The sequence below is a fragment of the Solanum pennellii genome, chromosome 2 (genome assembly GCF_001406875.1).
Source record: "Solanum pennellii chromosome 2, SPENNV200".
Taxonomy (NCBI): Eukaryota; Viridiplantae; Streptophyta; class Magnoliopsida; order Solanales; family Solanaceae; genus Solanum; species Solanum pennellii.
In genome coordinates this window covers 32,689,768-32,697,546 of record NC_028638.1, presented here as the reverse complement: position 1 = coordinate 32,697,546, position 7,779 = coordinate 32,689,768, and the positions used below count along the sequence as shown (strand labels likewise).

The window sequence follows — 7,779 nt, the reverse complement described above, 5'->3', positions numbered from 1 at the left end:
TTGATAATTGGGCTTCAGACGCCTCAATCTTTTTGTTCAAGTCAGCCTCCAAGTCATGAATTTTTAAGCCAAATTGATCTATTTCTTGTGTGAGCTCAACTCTTCCTTCAATTAGTTAGGTAGTCATGTATGTCAGATCATCATGGATATCAGAAGTAGAGCTCGAATTTTCGATTAGGGGGTTCAAAATCTGAAGAAATAGACATACGAAATAGCGGAGGGGGTTCGACATCTACTATATATACCTAAAAAATTATTTTAACCATATAAAAATAATATAATTTTTCGCCGAAGGGGATTCGGATGAACCCCCTAAACATAATGTGGATCCTCCATTGATGGATATACTCTTCAATCTTTAGAAGTTCAGTTTGTCCGTGTATCCGATATTAATCTAAAAGGAATTTCATCACCCAATCACGATTTATTCCAATAATCTATATCAATAAAAGTACTAAATTATTCAAAGAAAGAAAAAATAATAATTGTTGGGAAGAAAACTAATTAAAAAATTAAATAAATAAATAAAAAGAAAGAAGTATAAATCGGCTCAAAAACTTGTTGCTCCCAATTGCACATGCAAGTGTACGTGGTCGTGCAAGTAATATAGTGATTGTTAAATGAACCAGATTATCAAATCCAAATGACTTGTCAATTAACTATTTTTACTAAATTATACTGGTGTAATTATTTATTTAAGAGTGCCAAAAGAAAAGAATTTAGGAATAAAATTACTTACAGTGATTTGGAAAATCCAGGGCTGCAGCATGTATGGAATCTCATGTATTATATTATTGGCTTAGAACTAAATTTAGTTGTCAAGTTACTGATTGATAGGGTTAATTGTATGATTCTAGCTACACACTCTCGTCGCCTACTCTAATTAGCTATCTAACTACATCGTTGAACAAGATAAATAGACTAACTGACAAACATTTAAATTTCATCCTATTTCGTTACCGAGCAAGTTGTTCATCCAGGCGTCACTCCTAAACATATATCACGTCAATCAAATGGGTCGATCTAGCTCTCTATATTCTCTGGTCTATCTAATCTCCCCTCTCTCAATTTTAAGATTAGACAATATATTTATCTCATGGTGATCAAACGCGAAATATTAAAACAAGAATATAGAAGTAACTTATAATGAAAATCAAGAATTCATTCAAAAAGCATTAAATAATCAAAAATCAATTCGTAGCTACAGCCCCAGAACAAGGGCTTTAGCAAATAATGTCTAAGAAAAGAAAAAAAGAACCCAAAAAAATGTTGACGACTTTCTGTTTGATACCCTCTATTTCTCCTACAGATTCGTCCTTGTTGGGCTCCAATATCTTTAAATTCAGCTTGCATTGTAAAAATAAGTGGTCAGGATGTAACCCGCACACAATGTACAATGTCTGAAATTAAAACATAAGAAAAGTAAGTAAATGTGACATAGTCCTCGGAACATGAGTAATCGCCAAATTTTCAAATGTAGAAAATCCAAATCCAGCCACAAGCGGGAGCTGGGAGGAGAGAAAGTGTCATACCCTACATTATTAGACAACGTAGGCACAAGTATGCATTAGTACATAGAATGTACTAAGCGTGAGTGATATGCATAAACACAAAAATTTGATCATAAAGGGACATAATAAGAAATATAATATGCATGACCAAGCTAAATGTAGTAAAACCTTTAAAGAAGAATCATAAAATATGAACATGGTCAATGCATCTTGGAAATCATATGAAAGCTTCATGAAACATTAGAAAGTAACTTAGTTCATTTTGTTGGATATTAGCTCTAACCGAAAAATAAACCATGTGAGATATAACATGGAATCCAATGCAACCTCCACAGTGAGAAGGAAGAGTCTAATTGCCAAGGTAGGACTCCTGGTCCTATCATATGCTAATATTGGATACACTAGTAATATTATTTAGGACAATCCTAAGGTGGCGTGTAGTTTAGATTTAGGGTTGCTACTAGAGATTGCTCTATTTGAGCCTTCACCTTAAAGTTTTATCTTTGCTAATTTAAATCCCAACGGAATAGTCAATTTCATAAACATAATCATCATACATGAAAAATCAAAATTTAGATACTAATCCAAGATTTAAATAATTAGAGAGTAACTCCTTAAACCATGTGGGAGAAAATCTTTTACCATTAACAATTTCTTAAATGCTAATTTAAATCCCAACGGAATAGTCAATTTCATAAACATAATCATCACACATGAAAAATCAAAATTTAGATACTAATCCAATCTTAAATTATTAAAGAGTAACTCGTTAAACCATGTGGGAGAAAACCTTTCACCATTAACAATTTCTTAATGTGAGAAACCCTTTCACAATTTTATTGATGCTTATTGAAAGCAAACATTAGATTATATGACATGTTTTCAAAAATCATGCATAAACGTTCATAAATCATCATCCACAATCCGTAGATTTCTTCATAAACTCATATCTTCATAAATTCATAGTCAAAATCATGAATAATGCATGAGTCTTATAAGAATCAATAGGAAATCATGTAGTTTAATCAAGACACTCATAGGAAGATCAGAAAGTGAACAATTAAATCAATATCAATTAATACTCACATGAAACCCTAAGCAGTTTAGAAGAAATTGGATATAAATGAAATTCAATAATGAGATTCCACGTACCTTGATAATCAAATCCAAAAGAAATGGTGAATTGAAACCATAAATTCTTCTTCCTTAGCTTGAGAGAAAATTGGGGAGGATGAATTTCGTTGGGATTTGGAAATTAGGAGAATGAATTTAGAATGAGTAATTTTATGACTTAAAAATCTTATATAGGATTATAATTAGTGTCAAAATGACATATTTTAGGTATTAAATACATAAGAAAAGACCTAAATAGCTCTGACTAAGAAACTATCGAAATACCCTCTACGGAAGCCTTTAACCGAACGTTAATCGCTTCACCGTTTGTGAAGGCTATTGTGAACTAGAGGGGCGTTTAGGATTTTCTAAGTCAATCTCCACTGACATTTTTTTTACTGTATGTGGACCCTTCTACTGGTTGTGAACAATAATTGCCTTAAGAATAATTTTCACAAGACTCGGGAAAAAAGATGTGTTCACCGACTGTGGACCCTTCCACCATGTTTGAACTCTTCCTTAGAACCTTGCCTTAGAATATTTTTCACAAGGCTCGGGTTCAACGATAGGTTTCCAAACAATAGACTCTTCCACCATCCTTGCATCCTTCCTTAGACCCTTGCCTTGAAATATTTTTCACAACGCTCGATTTCGACGATGGTTCCCAAACAATAGACCCTTCCACCATCCTTGAATCCTTCCTTACACCTTTGCCTTAAAGAATTTTTCACAACGCTCGAGCGCAAGGATGGGTTCACTTACCATGTTTCCTTCCACCATCCTTAAACCTTTCCTTATGACATCTCCAACTCTATCCTCTATTATTTCAGACGATCAACTCCAACCCAATTCTCTATTTTATTTTCTAAAAAAGAATCTTTTTTTCTCTTCTCAATATTATATTATTATTTCTATTTCATTCTTATTTTCTTATTTCATAATATAAACTATTTCTTCTTTTTGCAAAAATCACTCTATAATCTTTATTAATACATTTGTTTTTCAAATTCTTCATTTAATATAAAATTATATTTTGTTTTAAAATTTTAAATAACATAAATGCAATGAGTATTATATAATACATATTAACGAACAATTCAAATAAAAGTGAAATAATTGATGAAATATAATTAACATCATAAATATTGTATCATAATAAAATCTATTTTAAATTTTAAAGACTATTACGTTAATCTCATAAATGTTCATATAATGTATTAAGGAGTTCAAAATGAACATTTTTTACCCTTATTTTTTTATGTGTATCTAAAAATTGTTTAAATTAACAATTTCGTCTTGTATTTAATTGTTTCGTGTACTAATTTACTTCTGCTATTCCATTTTGAACTGTTGCATCAAATATTTTCATGCTCTTTAAATGTGTAGTTTAATAATTTATCACTATAACATAAAGTAGATTATTTAAGTTATCACATAAATTTTGTGTGTACTTCATAATGAAAAATTATTATAATTTAAACTACATATTCAAAATGACAAAAAAAATTAGAAAACTGTTAATTCGGGATGAAAGTAGTATACTTATCAGTAATATGTTCTAAATGTTATATTAATAAGAAAATAATTACAAATACTAGAGACGTAATTAATAATCTTATATAATATAAATAATATTAAAATAACTTTAAATTACATATTTAAAATTACCATCTCTTTTTAAAAAATAAAATAGAAAAAATATTAATTTGGGTGGATGTGGTAACTTGTTAATAATATATTTTTAGATGTTGTATTACATTAGAAAATAAGTACAAATGTAAAAACTTAAATAGTAATATAATAGAAACAATATTAAAATAATCAAAAAGTAAAATAGAGAGGTGAATACTAGTTCTCCAAATTGACCTACTATTCGCCTCTATATAATTGAAGAATAGAGAGTGATTGGAGAACATATTCTCTATTTTACTTCCCAGATATAGAGATTGGAGAGTAAAATAGAGATGAGTTGGGGTCTTGGAGATGGTCTTAGACCGTTGCCTTAGAATATTTTCACAAGGCTCAAGTTCATTGATGAGTTCACTGACCGTGGATCCCTTCACATTTCTTGAAACTTTTAGTAGACCATTGCCTTTGGATATTTTTCATAAGGTTCTAGTTCAAGGTTGGTTTCACTGACCGCGGACCCTTTCACCTTCCTTGAACTCGTCCTTACAAGTCCACTTTTCACATATTTCCAATTGATTTTTTTTCATTCCAACTTCTAATTGAATTTTACACTTCCGAGGTGTTACAACACTTTAAAAAGCTCAACTCGACACCCTAGCTTACTTGTAGTTGAAAACTCATAGAGCGAAAAATGTCCTAATGTCCAATGACAGAGGTAGTAAGTTTTCTTTTTCTTTCTCTTTTTGTTCCTTTTGTCGGGTCTTTAGTCTCCACTCTTGAAAGAACTAGGATTCGAGTTCACATTATATCAAACATTGTGTCTCCCAAAAAGTATGACAAAGGAAATTACTTAGAAGATGCCGACAAAGAAATAAACAAGCCACAGTGCATTGTTGATGATAACTGAATTTAAGTTTTAACCATAACATAATATATAGTATAAGAATAATTTTATTGGTGTTTTATATTTGGAAGTTGGTGGAGACGGCAGATACTTACCCCTAAATTTACCAACAATCAATATATGTTAGCTTTTGTCTTTTTACTAAGTATTACTATTAATAACACATAATACATATTTGAACAATTAGTAAGTATCAAATTATACATGGCATTGACCAAAAGAATAACACGATAGAGAATATAGAATATATTAGAGAGTAGAATAATAATAAAGAAAAATGTGATTGGCCAAAATAATAATTGCGTCTGCCGGGAGTCGAACCCGGGTCTATTGCTTGGAAGGCAATTATCCTAACCGTTGGACTTCAAACGCTAAGTTGCTTCAAAATTACTCTTTAAAGTACTACTTCCTTCGTCCCATTCTATGTGAGATACTTTGACTCGACACATAGTTTAAGAAAAAAAGAAAGACTTTAAAATAAACTAAAATGAATGATAGAAATTTGTGTGACTATGAATCATTTTATAAATGGTGAAATGAACATTTTAAAGTTAAATTATTACTTAATATAAAAATGTCATTTTTTTAAAAAAACGGACTAAGAAAGAAAGTAAATCATATAAATTGGGACAAGTGAAATAATATTTATTCTTTTCCCAGATATTATTGCTTCTACTTGAGTTATTTTTTACCTTTGGAAAAATCAAATGACCAATTTCGTCTCCCCCTTATCAAATGTTCCTTACTATAATTTTTGTACCCTATGTACTTAGGGAAAATTTCAGAAAAATATAGAATTAGCCAATTACATTGCAAAAATATACTCATAAATTGACGTTAAATATTTTGGATAATTATATAGAATAGCAAACTAATAATATAAAATAAATATAGTAGTTACCATTTGATTTATTTGTGTTCCATAGCAAACAGTTTGTTAGTCTCTCTCTCCTTCATATTCTCGTTCGCTTCCTGTCGCTCGCCTCTCTCACTTTATACAATAAAATTGTATAAATTGTGTTTTTAATTGTATAAAGCGGGAGAAAATTGTATAAACTAATGCAAATACATATATCTTCGTCATATACACTTGTTTCCCTGCCAAGTCTCTTTTGCCTTTCTCGTTTTATACAAATTCAAATTGTATATAATTTCTCTCTTTCTCGTTTTATATAACGATTTAATTGTATATTCCCTGCACAAGTCTCTTTTTGCCTTTCTCTCTTTCTCGGTTTATACAAATTCAAATTGTATATAATTTCTCTCTTTCTCATTTTATACAATTCAATTCTGCCTTTCTCGCTTTCTCCTTTTATACAATTCAAATTGTATATAATTTTTCTCTTTCTCGTTTTATACAATTCGCTTTAATTGTATATGTGTAGCGAATTATACACATATAAGTTTGCTATGGAGCGCAATTATGCAAACTTTGCTATAGAATAAAAATATGAATTTTATATTTGCTATATGTGAAAGTTGCCCTAAATTTTTATCCCTAACATCATTCGATATATAACATTATCCATCTCCCATATATCATAATATACAAAACTTACATATTTTTTTTACAAAGCTATTTTTGAACCTGATAAATAATATTATACACCTAATATATAATATTAAATAAAATTATAAGAGATATTTATACATCGATATATAATATTATACACCATTATATAAAGAAGTGCTTTCATCGTTTTCCTTGAATCCAAAACTAGATTCATCCGAAAATATTTTAAAATCTACACCAAATCACCCAAAAATTCATATTTAGACTCCTCAATATAACTTATCTTTTGGAACAGTACACACTCAAAATAAATATAATTTGCAAAAATCTGATTTTCGGAAAGATATGTGTTTCTATTTTTCTCCTCATGTCATTCAAATAGATAGCCAAAAGTTGGAATAATGATGATCTTCCTAAGAGCATGTTTGGATTAGCCTATGATAAGTGTTTTTAAATATTTTTATAATGTATGGGAGATGGTAAAAATATGCTTTTAAACATCATTTTTAGGTTAAAAAGATAATAAGTGAAAATCATAAGTTAGAATTCTTAAACTAAAGTCCAAAGCTTTAAGATCATCCAAACATACTTTAAGTAAATTAACAGCTCCGTTTATTTGTTTGGTTCTTGTTCACCCTATGCAATACATTTTTTTAATTGGTTTCTGGTGTCTCATATCCATATATTGGATTTCGATCGGATCTAGATTTGCGCTGAAAAATTTCAAATTACGATTTCGGAGATTTGAACTTGAGACATCTGGTTAAGGATGAAAAAATACTTACCACTCTATCACAATATTAATTCTTTTTTTGAGAAAATACATTAAAAAAAAACATAAACTTGTCCGCTATACTTACTTTAATACTTTAACTTTAGAAATAATTATTTACCCCCCTAATCTCATTTTAAGTGAATTAAGATCCACCCAAAATGCTGACGTGACAAAAAAAAAAAAGCGAGTGGAAACGTTTAAAAAAAAAAAGTTAAAAATAGGCCTTTTTTTTTCTTTCCAACCAAAAAGGTTTCATCTTTCTCACACCCCACCATCCGACCACCTTTATCCACCAACAAACTCACCCTTTCGTTCTCCAACCCCCCCACCCCCC

General features: G+C 29.9%; 1 non-coding gene across 1 annotated transcript; it reads right to left on the bottom strand.

Annotated features, from left to right (window-relative positions):
• Nucleotides 1-5,457: 5,457 nt before the first annotated feature.
• TRNAG-UCC lies at nt 5,458-5,529 on the bottom strand. The gene has a single exon. It is a non-coding gene; the product is annotated as a tRNA-Gly (tRNA).
• Between the last annotated feature and the right edge of the window lie 2,250 nt (nt 5,530-7,779).